At 31.3% G+C, this 18,971-nt stretch overlaps 1 protein-coding gene across 3 annotated transcripts in view; it reads right to left on the reverse strand.

Moving 5' to 3' along the window:
• Positions 1-18,971, reverse strand: part of LOC124530991 — an 86,085-nt gene that overhangs the window by 42,530 nt on the left and 24,584 nt on the right. Inside the window, exon 1 of one of the 3 annotated variants that reach the window (XM_047105372.1) lies at positions 7,056-7,180. The exons of the other annotated variants lie outside the window; for them this stretch is intronic. The gene's annotated coding sequence lies outside the window, so the exon portion shown is untranslated. Of the gene's footprint in view, positions 1-7,055; positions 7,181-18,971 lie in introns of those variants that run through there. 3 annotated transcript variants of the gene reach the window in all.

The following is an 18,971-nucleotide window of genomic DNA, read 5'->3' on the forward strand; positions in this document are numbered from 1 at the left end:
TAATGAGTCTTATGTTTATATTGATATCTTCGATATAATTATGTACTATCTATTATTAGTGCAACCCTTGACTTGGTAATTAGTAAATATATGTTATAGAAGTCAGTGTAAATAATTTACTTATTGTCATTGGAATTATCTTTTATCTGCTGCAAGATCTACTATACATGTGTATAGTACTGCTCTACATGTAAAGTAGAGAAGTATTAAAAACGTTGAAATATAAATATTCTTCTTTAATAATTTTTTTTTTTTCTAAAAATAAGGGCTTTTTCGCATAAGCGAAAATGCAGGTTGAGAATTCTTAGGAGGGTACAAAATAGAATATATTAAACTTAAAACTATCTTAATTAATCACAGGTCTAAGACTTAATTTGGACAACATTTTTGCGAGATTTGACGTCGGATCTGACAGAATGACATTGTATCGTCCAACAGACTTTATATCTAAATTAAGTCTATTTTAATTAAAAGGTGTGTGTGATAATAATACGGTTATGTCACTCATATACAACTACTAGTAGACGCCCGCATCTTCGCTCGCATTTTAAGGTAATAGTTGTCATGTGTTAACCAAAAAAAGTAGGTACTCTATGTCCTTTCTCGGAGTTCAAGTTTGCTACATACCAAATTTCATCAAATTCATTTCATTGGTTTGGTCGTTAAATAGCGACGGACACACAAAGTTACTTTTACATTTATAATATTAAATATACTTAATTCCGATGATGGCGATTTTTGACATTATAATTTCAAATACATCGTTTAGTTCAATTACAGAACAAGCCTTATAGAGCATGAATCAGCATTGTTTACGTCGTACGCATTACATTTAATTAACTATTAATTAATACAATCCTTGGACTGAGGTCCCGCAGAGAGGACAAGGCAGATTTCTTGCAACTGTGACACTCTGATCTACGGTAATCCCGCTTCTTATCTTGATGTGACCCATTTTGTACAAATTAATACATGAATTATGTTATACGATACGTTTGTTCTTGAACTAAATGTGACTTTTAAATGTTTAAAAAATGTTTAAATGTTTCAAGCGTCATGAGACATATATATGTGCTTAATTTGTGTTTATAATTCATCTCATGCTAGGCGGTGAAGGAAAACATCGTGAGGAAACCTGCATGTGTCTAATTTCATCGAAATTCAGCCACATGTGCTTTCTACCAACCCGTATTGGAACAGCGTGGTGGATTATATTCCAAACCCTCTCCTTAATGGGAGAAGGATGCCTTAGCCCAGCAGTGGGAAATTTACAGGCTGTTACTGTACTGTACATGAATACGTGTATGCGTAAATATTATACCGATTGTATCTAAAGTTTGTTGAAGTTTTATGATGGCCAGACATGGCTCGGCTCATAACAGATAGGACTATTTTTTATTGAAACTTTTTCTCCAGTATAAACCTTTTATATAACAACTTATTCTCCTAAAACGGGAAGGGTAACTTTTAATAATGGGACGGAAACGCGTCAAGATTTCTATAAGAGTACAAACATGTCCGAAGAATCGTATTATAATTTTAAAAACGTAGTATGAGACATTTTTTGTTTTTTTTTTATTTGTCCTTTAATTTGTCGAAAATTTATTAAACTACGTACATCTGTTATTGCGTTATAAACCTCGGCCAAAATTATTCACGAATTTAATTCACCACTAAACGTATGTTTTGAGGATAAAAACAATAACCAGTTCATATAAACACACTTTATAATGGTTTCACTTGTAAATATTTAAACGTATAACTTACCTACATGTTATTAACAATGTCAGAAATAAAAAAATAAAAATCTCTTCTGCCACTGGTAATTATCGCAGCGAATAAAAAAGTTTATACAAAAATCGAATGACGATACAAAAATTTAGTTCTAATGAAATGATCTGATGATGGAGCAGAGAGATGGTAGTTTTTTATGTGACCATCAATATGTAAGTGTAAGTGAAGCTTCTACATTGAAAAAAGCAATTTGAGTTTTGCAGATAGTGGAACTCTTTGGAATTAATGGTTGACATTTCTTATAGTGTCATTGTCTATGGGCGGTTACTGGTTACAGATAGATATACTAAACAAAATATATTATATTTAATAAAAGTATAATTTAATTTACTTTAAATTATATACCAATAATGATATATTATTACACATAGACACTAGCGACGCGCCCCGGTTTCGGCGGGTGCAATGCTGATATTAAATATACTATATTCATTCTCTCGAATCACTCTATCGATTAAAAAAAACCACATCAAAATGTGTAGTTTAATTTGAAAGATATAAGCATACATAGGGGCAGACAGCGGTAAGCGACTTTGTTTTACTATGTAATGATAGATAGATATTACTATCGTCATATCTCATGTGCAAAACATCAAAACAGATATTATTAATGAATACTTTATACGCTGTAATCAAAGTGTAAGAGACAAAATAATTGATATGAATAATAGCCTTGGGGAAACCCAAGACATGCAAGGGATAAAATTACTGCGTAAAACAAAAAAAGCGGTCTTCAGTGTTGCAAGTATAAAAACAAAACAATCAAATTAATTCAAATTGCCATAGCTGTTAGTTATAATAAACTTTAAATGGATTTATTTTGTAAATATTAAATACTAATAAAACATTGTTAGCCTTATTATAAATATAAAGATCACAAAAAGATTTTGTCCGGAAAGCAAACATTTTTTTAAAATATAATCTATTATCGGAGGCAATCAATTTATTAATAATACATACTAATAATGTTAATAATCATAATGAATTAATAATGTTAAAAGTAGTTTAAGAATAGCCAATAAGCGAATACGGGTATCAATAAGTTATATTTATTGATGACATATTTGACAGATTCATACAGATAATATATTTTCTCAGAGTAGTGTCGATTGTCCACGCAAACCCTGAGCGAGTCGCTAGTGAGTCATGTGCATCATTGCAAAGAGCTCTCGACTATCTCGACTCGATCAACATAAATTATAAAACACGCAAACCACATTGCATACGAATACAAGGAATGGACTGCGACCTACAATGCTAATAACTTTTGATAATTACTTTGCTATCATTGTAAAGAGGTAACTTTATTTTTTTTACCGGAATTACGTAAGATTGACAATTTTTTTTAAACGTGGATAGACGTCGGTGGATAACGTAGGAAATTGTCACACATCCGTCTAGGAAACGTTACGTCCTATACTGACTTAGTGGCACCAATGGAATTGGAATGCAATATTCACGAATCGATTGCGTCAAAAATATATTAAAAAACAATTAAATTATTTTTTCTGTAAAAATATTCCCTAATTCCCTAAGTATTTTGTGGCGTAATGTTCTTTTATTTTTTGTTTAATGATGCTTATGAAAAATAACGAAAATAATCAAAAGATACTCCGTATATTCATTTTTATTACTTTTAATTTTTTTTCTTGTTCTCATAGACAAAACGCGTTTTGTTTTAGTTTATCTGGTAACGAATATCTCGATAAAAGGAATCAATGTAGCTCAGATGAAGCCATGCCTCGTTAGTCTTTCCATCCACGAGTTGAAATGAAAGTTCAATTTATAATTGAAACGCGGTTGTAAGGGGTGCATGGCGATTGAAAGGGGACGCAGAGCCACAAACAATTATTTTGTTTCAAAACTTTTTTCAAAGGTCTGTTTAGTCGTTTAAAAACTCACGAGAAAAATAAAGTATTTCTATGACTTTCCATTTTATTGCATTACCGCCTGGCCGCGGGAAATTCGCGGACGTGAATATTCGCCTGTACATTGCTATACGTTTGTTTCATTCGCAAGACGCTAGGCCAGGAGGTTAGGGTCTAAAAGATCTGTTACGCCATTGATGTTAAAGTATAAGAAATTTATGCTTCTCACGTTAATAGTTTAAATTTATAACGGTCGAAACCGCGTAACTCAGCTTCGTACATAACAAAATTATATATGAGGAGGATCGTCTTGAAAAACGCGCTCGATTTTGAACATCATTTATTATAAAATTTTACTTTTTTTAGTTAAGTTTAATGTTGTGCCGACTCTGTCATACTCACTACAAACTTTTTATTTGTTTTTAAAAGCCTATAATATAAATATCGATATAATATTAAGTATATTCATTTATCACAATTATTAAAGTTATTTAATACGGATTATTTACCATGTTATTATTTTTTGTTGGTGGAACTCGATATTTCTATATTAAAGATGAATGTCTTGTTCACCAGACTCGAAATATATCTCAATTGTTTTTTTTTTATTATATATTTAAGAAATGCAGTCAAACAGTGGACTTTCCTTCCTTGTAAAAAATATAAATCAATTCTGACACCGTGCATACATCGCTAACGAGATAATATATGCTATGACATCTGTATCTATAATTAACACTGGCTCACTCAATTTAATCCACATCTCGCTAGGCTTTTAAGCACTACAAATATATGTAACTAGTTCCTGTTACTCCCAGGAATCGCCTTTATTTACGTCACGGGAAAAACCGAGTTATGCGTTTCTCCCCAAGGAGCACGACTCGATCGGCTTTAGTACACCGGCATACTTACTAAAAAACCAGCGGTACCCTGACCGTCTCTTCGGAGAGAATCTCGACAGCGTTTGCGCATATACATATAGTGATATATAATATCTAGCCACCCGCAGTGGCTCCACTCGGGTGCAATGATATCACAGTGGAAATTTCTAAAATTATCAGATTTTCTTTACTAAATTCACCATGTATTAAACATAAAAACCTTTTTCTCGAGTTACTCTATCAATTAAATAAACCGCAACCAAATCCGTTGCGTAGTTTTAAATGTTTAAGCATACATAGGGATATAGGGACAGAGAAAGCGACTTTGTTTTATGCTATGTACTGATAATGTATTCAATTATTTCGAAAAGACAAATAACGTTACTTTTGTTGAAACGTTTATATTATAAATTTCGCAGTATAATAGTAACGAAAGCTGTAATAATTAAATAAATATGTAAATTGTCGAATAGGCAACTCGACGATTACACAACATTTAGTAAAAATGAGCGTTACGACATTGAATAAAAACATTTCTCTTAAAAGTTGCTGGCATTGAAATATCATACGAATTTTAACAGCAATAAGACTCGAAATAAGACTCAGCAATAGCAACTTTAAGTCTAGAGTCGGTTTAACAAAACATAAAAGAGATTCAGATGTCTGCCTTTTATTTTAATAAACTATATTCAGTTTTTAATAATAAGATGCAATCGAATGATGGTGAAAAGAAACGAGTGAATCTAACAGTAATCATATATGATGCGTAACTGACATCTCAACTAATAAGTAAGTCTTTATTAACATAAGAATTAATAACATTAAATGCTTACTTATATATATATAAATATGAACTGAAACTAGTTACTGTTTAAATATTGACCGCGTGGAATGGTGGCAAGAATTCTAGCAGCATTTCCCCGTTGAATCGCAATTCCGACCCTCTGGGCAAAAAAACGAACCAGCCTTCCTGTCCCCAATGGAGGCAATGAGGCGAGGTATACTTTTGCCGACTCCGAGTACACCAAGGTTCAAGCATTTCGACAGCAAATACTAAAAAGTAATATAAACATTATATCGCACTGTAAAATGTTTTTTACCATCTGACGGCTAAGTCAAGCACCACGCGTTCATAGCTCAAGTCTTCCTGTTACGCACTTCCGTCCCGTTTCACGGAATCACGACCACAGATTACAATAATCAAGGAAAAAATATATTGTAACCAGTAATTGTGTCACCGCTACACAAGGGAGCCCCTACGATATTTCCCTGAGGTCTGACGTATTATCGTATAGAGGTATAATATTCACTGCGTCATAATTTATTTCGATACCTGGTGATTTTTTTCGAGGATAGTATTCAATTAACTACATTGCAGCAGGAATATTGAAAAGTGATTTATTTTATGTTCATAGGTCTACAAAACAAAATGAAAATCAAAAATACGTTTGATTACATTTGTCGTGATGTAGACACGACATGCGTTAATCTACACTAATATTATAAATGTAAACTCAAACTCAAATAACTTTATTCAATAAAGAAGCATTACACTTTCTTATTGATGGTCAATTGAAACACTACCACCGGCTCGGAAAAGAAAATACCCTGAACTAAGAACCGGCGAAAGAAACTCAGCGGAATTTTTTTTGTCTGTCTTCATTATTAACGATTCTTTCGCTCCTAGGTTATAGATTGCGCGAATAACCCTCTTCTGTATGTAACTCTGTCTGTCTGTCGCTTTTTCACGACCAATGAACCGGATTTTAATGAAATTTGGTAAGAAGAAAAATAAAACCCATAAAAGCGAGCGAAGGTGACTACTAGTATTAAGTATAAATTAGCGTCTAGTACATGACAGCAGTAGAAACCAAGCATACCATTTATTTATTTTTTTGTTTAGCTAATGATCGTACATTAATTTCAAACTTGAAACTGGAATACAACAATGAAAAGTATTGCTGTTTATTGATAGATGTGATGAGTGGGTTGTACTGAATTAATAAGCGCGTGTTATACTCGTTATGAATCAGTATCACATTAATTCAGTTATTCTGACGATGGCAAGCTTCTACACTGCATCGTGTTACATTACTGGCTCATTGTCTTCCTATGGTAACGTTCAAAGTAACATTACAAGTGGTTGTATACAGAGTAACACTCGTTTCAAGCTATCATTAAATTATTAATTTTAAGGCTTTATTTTTCATTAAAATTTAATTACACAAAAAGGACCTCAACGAATCGACTTCAAAACATGCATAAAAAGTTGGTATTTACGAGAGCATTCGTACATAATACAACTTTTTAAGTTGTCAGAATTTGTGAGTACCTACTATTTACTAACATTATACTTCTACCGTCTTCAAGATATTAGTAATTGTGATGATGAAGCTGAGAGCTTATAAAGATTCTGTCTGATATATACCCTCGGGTATCCCAGCTACATAATTATTATCACTTAAAAGTTAATAAAATAATGCAAATGAAAACAAACCAATTTGATGCTTACAATTATATAAAACACATTCACTTCAACACTTTAAAATCACAGCACGGAAACGTAACACAATTATAAAAAGTTGCATCAAGGTATGCATCCGCCGGCGTCGAGACGCGTACTGAATAAAACTGAGAAAATAAAGTAAACATTATTACGTAAATTTAATTGCGATTATTTCCTTGTAAAGGCCGTGACGACGCCATGGACGGTAAGGGCGCGCCCGCAACTCGCCGATCCACATTCACTCTTTAAAAAAGTTCAAAATCAGGAACAATATCGATTTATTCTGAAATTACAAGAATCGATTGTGTTATTCATTTCCAACAATCGATTGGTCGTTTATTTTCATATACCTTTTTAATTTAGATTTAATTCAATTACTAATTACCGCCATCATGGTTTTCGTTTTGACCTAAAGGTTGACTGACAGAGAATGCCTTCAGGCATTAAGTCCGACTTTTGTCCCATTTATATGGCAGTCAATAACGCCTTTAAATAAATAAAATAAATAAATGCAAACTTTAAATACGACAATTTCTAGTTAACCACATTCCATACTATCATAATATTTAATCTGTTAAACTAAATTACGATCATTTTATAATAGCGTCATTAAGGGGGAACAAATAAACAAATAGTTCAGTTCCAAACAGACAAGTGTGGTGCTGGTTTAACATGAGTTTTCCTAGAAGCGAGCGGTGGGCACGGCTTTCCTGGTCATTCGTCTTAATTAATCCAATACTCTTCGATTACCGACGCTTTTGTATTGCGATGTTTTAGTTAATAACTTAACTTAATTCTTACTATTGAATTTTGTTTATTAGACTGAGCTCTCGATTGTACTTTATCTGTTTTATTGTTTTTCTCATATTTATTTTGTCCATGTCCTTAAAATAATGACATTATCCTCGACATGTGTTGATTAGTTAAAAAATAGTGTCTTTTTTGTTTATTTTTCCTTCAATGCGATATTAAAAAGTATCACATTTATTAATTAATATTTTAGGTATCTTCAAAACTATTTTTTTACTGTGGCAGCACAAAAACATGAAATATTCTTATGGTTATTTCTTATAGTAATATTTAATGAATTTTAATTTCTTTTAATAGATCAAGTACAGTTACATACAGTAGGTAATATAATCTGTGCCAAATCGTTACAAATTAATTATTACATCGAATATATAAAAACGATAGGGATTGATCTGAAAAATATGAGTCAGTAAATCAATTACTATAAAAGTACTTTATAATAATAGTTGTAGGTAATAATCGATAATTATTATACGTGTTTGTGAGCTTGTTATGTAATGCATTTAACGTCTAGTAACGTAAATACGACACGTAAGGCACGTGGTATTGTTTGTAATTTTATCGGTCACCTGTATTAATATTCCTCTCAATCTTAGTAGAATAAATACTAGAGTTTTAAAGAATATTCGGCTACTATTCGAATATGGAATGAATAAATTTTATTTTATCGATTACAACACGAATAGTAAATAATACAATATCGATTTTAACTTTTAAGTATCTTTAAGATTTTGCTTCTTTTGTATAACTTTATTTCGATATTTTTTTTATATTTTTCTAGGGTTGCTTAGGACTATATTTTTGATTTACTTGCAACAATTATTTAACACTAAATTACACGCTAATAATAAAACTTAACATAAATCCTATGAGCACGCAATTTTTTAAGCATGGCAACTTTTTTTTCAGCGTGCCTAATTTTATCTTTCTCGAGTTCCTCGCTGGTAACTAGACATAACTTTTACGATTATTCATAGAACATACAGATTTCAAAATAGATATAAGTTAATGTTATCTGCAGAACGCAAATTCAATTTACATATAAGTAATATTCAATGAAGAGAATTAGTAACAATTGTAGTATTTTGTGATCATTCTTTACATTGATGATTATTAACAAGTATCTTCTAATTGTATCTAGTATTGACAAAATTGTTTAGACGAACGAAACTAATTTATACTTCAGGATATATTTTCAATGGATAAGACATCAAGAAGCAGTATTCTAATATAAGATTTTATATTATCATGGTTATTTTTGTTATTAAAGTTATTAATTTCGGGATATTTACCATGTTTTTTTTTTGTTAGGTGGAGCTACATATTTCGAAAATGTCTTGTTCACGAGAGTCTCGTGAACAAGACATTCGTACAAAAATTAAAAAACATGGTAAATTATCCCGAAGTTAATAACTTTAACAGTATTCTAATGTTTTACAAAATATAATTTAAAGCCAATTAAAGTATTAATAACATTAAATGCTTAAATATATAAAAATATGACATAAAACTAGTTACAGTATAAATTATGACCGCGTGGAATGGTGGCATGAATGCTAGCAGCATTTCCCCTTTGAATCGCAATTCCGATCCTCTGGGCAAAAAACTAACCAGCCCTCCTGTCATCAGCAGAGGCAATAAGGCGAGGTGTTATACTTTTGATGAAGCTTTTTCTCGCCAAACTCCAAGGGGCAATTAAATATATTTAAGTATACTTTTTAATAATCGTAAAAATAATTGTAATTATTTTTTTTTTTAAATATCGAAATATACTGATAAATCTTTTTTAAAATATTTACTATTGGAATAATATTGTCAACGTTTAAACGGAACCTAATTAAAACACTACAAAGACATTTACGATATGTATACAAAATACAATTTCAAATATTACTAGAAACTCATTAGGTTACTAATAATGTATTAATTGTGTTGGTCATTTGAGAGTCCATAGTCCTCTCTGAAGGACCTAATGATGTCGTTCCGGTATCGCTTTCGATTAATCAAATAATTAATTAACACCACTGGTAATACCGATATTTATTCTATATAAATGACCTTTTATTATATAAATTAAAAACTAAACTCAGAGCTCGTAACTTTTTTTGGGACTGTATAAGTTTTGAGAAGGCTAATGAAATAAAAGTTTTAAGAAAAAATGCTGTATCTTATAATGTGTTTAATGTAGGTATATACTTAATTAATACACTAATTTATGTATATCCTTTACATTTATTTATAATACATGTATCTTTATATACTTTTGTATTTAAATTAAGTTAGTGACTAGCGAGAAGAGGAGACGGTCGAGTATCGGTTTAAATTCGGACTAGTACCTGAGTTTTCATGTGCTTTAATTGTGTTCATTATTTACTCTGTGACAAACGAAAATATCGTGAGGAAATCTGTATATTACGAAGGGTATTCTGCCAAATGTCATACCCACTAATCAGAGACTATATTGTCTTGAATTGGAGTGAAGGTCTTTCTTCATCTTATATCTTCCAATGGAACATCGAAGAGCTTTTAATTTTTTTTATTAGTCATTAATTATTATACACAGTAATTTCTTTTTTTTAGAAACCTGTGAACGGAACATTCAAAGATTTTAATTAAAAAATATATTATAAATACTTTTTGTAAATTAACAAGACAGAATTAAAAAAAAAGAATTATCGATAATTATCGATGTTCTGATTTGAAATATTTATATTTACCGCCAAAAAGAATCGCCAATATATTACCTGCAACAGAAACATATATTTGTTAGAACAACCAAAGTAAGGTGTAAAAATGTTTTGTGTTTAGTGATCTTCAAATATTTTATTTTGTCATTTGATAAATCTTTGCGACTGGCCTTGTGATTTGGACAATACAAATGTAACAAAGTTAGGAAACCGCAGACTGTCGTGAAATGTCAGCAAGTGATGTGTTATATTTACTGTAACCTATAATTATATTATAATTGTGAAAGTAACTGCATCACTGTGTAACTGTAGCTGTTTCATGGCTAAACTAAGGAACAGTATTTTATGAAATTAGTATGAACTTCAGTTTGAATTCCAAGGAAACTTTTTTATGCCTAACACCTGGCGCTTAATGAGAGTAGCCACAGGTCATTCATTAATCAATAAATATAAAATATATATGTATCAATATTGTATCGTAAATAGAAGCTTTTTTTTCAAATTTCAATGAATTTTACTAGGACAGTTTGCGTGTCATAGTCAAATTTTAAAAAAAGAAAGAAAGTTAGTAGAAGAAAGGTAGTTTGATATTTTCCAGCAAGTTAGTTTTTCTACTGAGAATAAAAAGCAGGATCATTTTTAACCCATATATGTACGGCGACAAATGACATAATCTAAAAAGAGATTTATTAAATTAATTTACTCTAAGCGAAAATATTCAGCGCATAAAAATACCCATGACAAGAATTTTATTCCACCACACATTATTTCTTCATGATAAAATTCCTTGTAAATTGAAGATGGTAAATGGTGATTAGACATGATCTGCCTTGATATAAATGTATATGTGGACATGTGTATGCTTAATTTAAGGAATGCCTTGGTCCAACTCTTCGAATAACGTTAGAGCATTATTATGGCTGTCGATTATTACTCGAGTGCCAGCATTTTTGAAGTATTAAAAAAAAAAGAGTCATTTCGCACTACCGGGGATTTACACAAACTATAAATCCGAACGTGCCAACCTCAGTCCTTTTGATTACAGCTGAGAATTACTTCTAGAAAGTATCTCAGTTCTGTTTTATACATCTTGAAATTAGATTAGAATTAAAGAGTTTACTTCTATATCAAATCTATCTCTAACCAATTGGTTTAATACATAGAGCTATGTTGTTTTATCAATAGTCTACATCAGTTAATGTTTATCTCACACTACAGTGAAAGTTCACCTCAAATTAAAACTCCGTGAAGGTTTTATTAAACTAATGAGTTCTGGCCGTTAACATCAGCTAATCTTAAGAATTATATTACCTAACGAAACTTGCAACACATAAGCACATACCAGTTACCAAACCTGATAGATCAGCATATATGGAGTATTATTTACGTAAATATGTGCAAATGGAAGTCATTAGTTTGACATATCTTATAGGAAAATCGTCTATCTTGTAGGAAAATTAAACAAAAATTTGGTAAAATTTGAACTGCCAAGCATTTTTCACAATGTATAACAAAATTACAAGTTGAAATAAACAAAAAGTGTTGTAATTGTTAAGAATTTATTTATGAAATCATACCTATAAGTACATATACATACTTATTTTGGTATCAAATGTTAGTGTATTATACTATGCTGTATGTTTTCCAAATATAAATAATTAAAAAATAATAATGAAATATTGCTGTATGTATAAAAATAATAATAAATATATCTACTATTATCTCTATCGAATCTAAATGAAAAAAAATACATGAAATGTCATTTTAACAGGCAATTATAAACATATGTACTTCATATCTTGTAAGTCCATTATGTATCCGTTAAAATTCTTGTTATACCAATTATTTTCAGTGAATACCAATGACATTCATCTATACTAATATTATAAATGCGAAAGCAACTCTGTCTGTCCGATACGCTTTCACGACTACAGGATTGAACTGACTTTGATAAAAATTTACTACAAACTCTAAAGACAGGTATAGGTTGATAAAAGCACTTTCACCCTTCAAAAGGGTGATGTTGGGGTGAGCCTTTTATGAAAGTTCTTAAAGTCTTTTCGTTATAAATTGAATTCTACCAGGGAGAAATCGTGAGTTCAATTGTAACTTAGCATACTAACTTTACTTAATGCGCCGTTCTAATGTAGTTATGATTTTTTTCGTATGCGATAATTGTTTATATTAAACATTATTTTCAACAGAAGTCTGGACCGAGTCGCCGCTACAAAAGTACACGGCGCCAGATAGGCACTAAGTGCGGCGCCGCGCCGTGATAATTTTTACTAATACATACAATAAATATGATTACAAACATTTATTACGAAATATAAAAGGATTACACCAATGAGTTATGCACACTAGTTTTGACTTGCTACTCATGATTTTATTGTTGACGACCTAGACACCTAGACACTGCTTCAAAATTTGAGTCGAAGAAAGTATTGCCAGATGAAATAATCTTCTAAATTTTTTTTAAATTATAAATTAAAAAGAATATATATATGATATATTTTAAATTTCAATTATAACAAATAAAGGCAATTTCATTTCTTAGCGTTTTTTTAATACAAATATATTAAATCTAAAAATTAAAAATGGCTGCTGTACATATAATGACGTGGAATGAAACGATGGCGGGAAATCTAGCAGTACCTATGTCTTGTTGAATCACAATTAAAGTTATAATTAAAGTTAATGTATTACGCATAAAACACAGCAATCAAGAGACCGTGACAAAATGTTATCTTTGAAGTTATCAAAACTCAACAAATTATGTAAAAATCGTTCAGCACTTTATTTAATCTTTACACTTTGTCAATATAATATATTGTCGTCGTATTTATTCATAAGGAATAAGGATATATGTTACTTTTTATTACTAACACCTGATGACAAAACCCGAAAAATCAAGCAGACGGGGATGACAAGTATTATTATATGTATATATAAATCTTCTAAAACTGAACTCGTCTTAAACCGTCGTCTCGTCAAAAACCGACAAAATCAAAATTTCGAATCAATTTCAAATCTATGGAATAAAAATAGTAATTAGTATACTACTTGTTACAGAGTTATCGCTTAAGAGTACGCCAATATCATATGCGGTTGTGTATCATACCACACCGTGTTAACGGCTATGATTGTGTATTTCGTTATATGCTTACGTAATTTGTAAGGAGATGCGTTGGCGCGACGCATCGCGAAGTATTAGACCTTGATGAACGCGATAAGATAAACTAAATATCTTAAAATTTGTGATAAAACTCGCGAATACATTTAATTTAATATCTGGAAACTCCGGATTGAAAAACCGGATAACATAAAATGGCGGCCAAATTTTTCAGTTGCATATTTTCGCGTGATTTTGATGTAAAGGTAGGTACAGCTTTTTAAAATAACTGTAAATTACATCTTGTCCTTAAATTTTTAAATTTGGTCAAAACCCAGGTACCTACCAATAGTATTTAAAAAAATACGATCGTTTTAAATGCATGAAAATCGTTCAAATATATAATTTATTGCTTATATATGATTCCTTAAAATACTTACGACTACTTTATCATTTATCAGTTAGATCGTAAGGATTGCTAACGTGACATGATGATAATTGTTAATGTTTTATTAAAACTCAATTCAAAATTTAATTGCCGTTACGATTCACAACTCTAGTAATCTATTTATGTCTGTAATGTGTTATATTACAATTTAAAATTATTACCTTTACTAAAAATAAGCTATAAATTATTAAGTTTGGAGCAATAAAATTACTCGAAGGTTCAAAAATCGATTCTACGAACCATAACTAATTATATTCAGATTCAGCTTTAATCTGGTACATTGCCATAATTTCACGTCTCGATTTAATACAAATAAACGGTAAAAAAAGATATCGGTACCTTTAACTTATCGTATTTAATTTTTAATCAGTTACTATTCGAGTGTCTGGCATAAAGTTGTCATGTATAATAAATTAATTGATAATAATAATTATTTAGTATGGCAACAAAAATAATTCTATAGTTTCTATCGTGACGTCTCATTGACACCGCCCACGCACATCAAGTTGGCAATGTGCGACACTCGTGGCGCGTGCCTCTTAATAATAATATAAAATTGCGATCTTGTAGATTTACGTACGCGATAACAAATTACACTTCTTAAAGAACCGAGGGTTTAATATTATTTGTAATATTTAAGTAATGAATTATGCGAGTAATACCTTTAATACCTAAAAATATAACATAAAGCTATGTAAACTGTGCATTTAAATCACGTGAATAGATTTTGTCAAGAATTCAACTGCTAGTTATCATTTGTGCTACTGCTAAAAAGTCGTGTAATCATTATTTTGCGTTCTTTGCAGCAGAGAGTAAATAATTTGCTTAATTTATTCGAATTAGGATACTTGATAGCAGCAGACATTCAATAATAAACATGAATCACATGTGATATTATGACAGGGAAAGGGCTACTATGTTTATATCTTCTTTTGAGGCCATGCTGTTTTCAATTGTGATAGATGAAATTATATTTGAAATTAATAAAACATTATATTTTTATAGATGTTATTTATGGGGTGACCAGTTAATCAATGCTGTCTTTTTCTCTTAAAGCTAAATCAATGTTGCCAGAAAGCGACAAGATTGAGAGAACATTTCAATACTGCCGTAAGTTATGGTAGGCAACAAAATAGTATTTTTCACTTTTAAATGCATATAAATGACTCTTAAATGGAAAAATACTCTTTGTGGTTTATAATTTACGTGAGAGGTATCGATTTATGAAATAAAAAAAAGTAAATGACATTTAATTTTTTAAATATCAACTTATTGTCACATACGATCTTTTGCATTATCAGCTACGACAAGTTACTTTTAAAATGAACCGTGTAACGTTCATTATTCAAACAAAAATCTGACGCAAGTGTATCCGCTAATAGAGTGGCACGTGCCTCTTTATCATTGATTAACTAGCCTTGCTGGCATCTTAGACAGATTATATAATTATTTTAGAACGCTTTAAGGACATAATTATTACTCATTAATTAAACGAAGGTGAAAATTTATCTCGTTGTATCCTTGTTGACGTGAATACAAAAACATAGGCAATTTTAATTCTGATTTAATCAAAAATAAAAGTAGAAGTAACCACTTTGCTTGTCTATCGCGCTTTCATGACCAAACCGCTGAACCGGATTTGATAGGACATTTGGTAGGACAAAGACCATTTTTTGGCCAAACACATATCAACTAAATCTCTTAAACGGGAGAAACTACTCGTTCAAATATAAAAGTAACAGCCTGTAAATTCCCACTGCTGGGCTAAAGGCCTCCTCTCCCTTTAAGGGGAAGGTTTTGGAACATATTCCACCACGCTGTTCCAATGCGAGTTGGTGGAATACACATGTGGCAGAATTTGTATGAAATTTGTCACATGCAGGTTTCCTCACGATGTTTTCCTTCACCGCTGAGCACGAGATGAATTATAAAGACAAATTAAGCACATGAATCAGTGGTGCTTGCCTGGGTTTGAACCCGCAATCATCGGTTAAGATGCACGCGTTCTAACCACTGGGCCATCTCTGCTCTCTTTCAAATATATGTGTGTGGTAATAATTATTTTTAACACGTCAATATTTAAGCTTTAAGCTGCGAAATAAGGATTTAAAAAGAGTTCTTAATATTTTTTTAAGTTTAAACATAGCTCTTATTAAAATAGGATAATATTTAGCAACAAGTAAAACTGCGTTATGATAATCTAATATATATTTAAGGAAGATAGAAAGGGCTAAAGAGACATGTGCATAGCCTCGACAGAGGCTCTGACATTATACCATATACAATATTGATTCCAACCACAGTGAAGACAAAAAAAGTTGACATTGAATCTGTGCTATATCATTGGTTTATATCTTGAATAATCTGTGTTTGTATAGTTATGACTGTTAGTGAGATCGATATCATTTTTTTTAAATAAAATTAAAATGGACTTAAGTTGTTGTAGAATATTTTATTCCAAGACGTTTTTCATCTGTACTCCTTTGGAATGGACTGAAATGAAACCTTGATCGTATTGACGTATTGAACTTGTCCAGTCGGACTTCCGTCCCATAGGACTGAAAGTTTACCTTGGGACTGCTATTTGAGTTTTGCGTCCATGACCTAAATTCGTTTAAGATGACATTTAGAGATTCCAGTTGGCATTGAAGTAGAACTGGATAATGGTATCTAAAGACACTCTGATGAGGTATTCTAAATTATTTTTACAAAATGGTATCTGCATATGGTACTATAGCAGATTTACAATTTGAATTTAAATTTACTTGGTGGTAGGGCTTTGTGCAAGCCCACCTGGGTAGGTACCACCTACTCATTAGTTATTCTACAGCCAAATAATAGTACTCAGTATTGTTGTGTTCCGGTTTGAAGGGTGAGTGGTGACCACTTACTATCAGGTGGCCTATATGCACGTCCACCAACCTGTACCATAAAAAAAATGTCACTTGCCTCTATCGGCTATATAATCTACTAGTTGTCGCCCGTGGCTTCGTTCTCGTTGTAGAGGTTGGTAATCATATGTTAGCCAAAAGGTAGCCTATGACCATTCTTGGAGCCCAAGTTCGCTTCATACCAATTCGGTTCAGTGGTTGGATAGTGAAAGAACGAGAGACAGACTGACAGAGTTACATTCATAATAACAAGGATATTAATATGATAAATCCAAGTTAATAAATATTAATAGCAGTAATTTGCTTAGTTTGGTGTATGATATATTAGTTGTACTTTATTTAATAGGCCTACGCATTCGTAGGTATAAGTATCCATATTTACGAGAACAGCTAAACATTGGTTATGGATAATTAATTTCCTCCAGCAAGAACACAGCCGGTTCGATCCGGTTAGACAACCACACCAGGATGTAACTGACCCGTATGAATGTATAAAATAATTTTTATGCTCGGCCATTCTACGCACGAAATTACCGCCCGAAACTAGTTTAAGCCGGCTTTAGTTTTGTCTTGACTCTTGATTATACAAAAACGCGTTGTTTTGCAATAAAAAAAAAACAGACCTTATAGCTAAATGTCGGTTTGGCTCTACAAATTGATTTCAGATATGAAACAAGGTTTTTTAAAAAATACTTTTATAAAATTCGTAAATACCCAACCAAACGTATTCTAGGAATATTTTTTAACCTGACAACACTGGCCAGTTATAAGAAATACTAAAATACTGCATTCTTGATTTCCATGAAAACTTGTTTCGAAAAAGTTATATTTTGTTTTAAATACATATTAATAAATGTTCAAACGACATTCTATTCCCGTAACGGTGTTAAATATACCGACGTAACTTCGTAGTCATTGATCTTTGTTCGTTAATTAATTTGCGTAATAAAAATTTAAATAACCTGTCGGTTATTTTGGGAAGAATTAAAATAATACGTTTAAAACTGGAAGGCTTATAAGTCTTCTTGCTATCGATTAAACTATTAATAATAATTAGTGAGTTTAACGCCTAGGTTTGGCATTCGCGATAATATTCGTGCAAGAAAAGTTTGCCTTAGGTTTGTTAGAGTATGCATTATGAGTATGCAGGCAACACCGCAATGCGGTGTTCGTCGCGAGTATAATTACTGATAAAGTACAAAATGTTTGATTGAATGTTACATACGTCATAATGTTCGTTCATTCGTTCTGAGTGAAGTGTTGACCACACTTGCAAGCGAAGCTCATTGCCATAAAACCTGAGCGAGATATTACTGACAATGAGCGAAGTGTTTTCAGTTTTGCCAGAAAATCATTATTAATAATTATTTATTACTAATAACGTTATCATTACATTATATAAAACAATTAGTCAATCCTTTTGTGTGCTTAGATCTTTCAAATTATACAACGGATTTTGGAGCGTTTTTTTTTTTTTGTAACGAATAGACTGAATCAAGAGCATGGTGGGATACATGCCCAATATAACAGAGAATGTCTGAAAAACTGTAAACATTGTAAGACATTCTGCAGTTCATTTTGTATCAGCATTGCAATCGTGCGAAGCCGGGGCGTATCGCTAGTTTAACATTCGCTTTATTCGTGTACGCGTAAACTAGCAGCGAAATGTTAATAAAACGATCAAGTTTATGCATTTGAATGGAATAAAAAAAACTTTCAATATATGTGTGAATCAATTAATCCACAGTAGGTATTTAGAAATGCTATTTAAAAACATGATCAATGTAAACATCCGTTCTTGACGTCCAAAAAACTTGATTTTGTCGAATTGACGCCATTACACAAACTTGTAATATTTGTATACGTGAAATCACACAAATAAAAATATTTATGAAACTCTTTAATTTCTATAAATAAATGCAATATTTAAAAACATTTTCTAAGTAAATATCTACTTATGTATACTACACATAA

This window comes from Vanessa cardui, chromosome 7 (genome assembly GCF_905220365.1).
Source record: "Vanessa cardui chromosome 7, ilVanCard2.1, whole genome shotgun sequence".
NCBI lineage: Eukaryota > Metazoa > Arthropoda > Insecta > Lepidoptera > Nymphalidae > Vanessa > Vanessa cardui.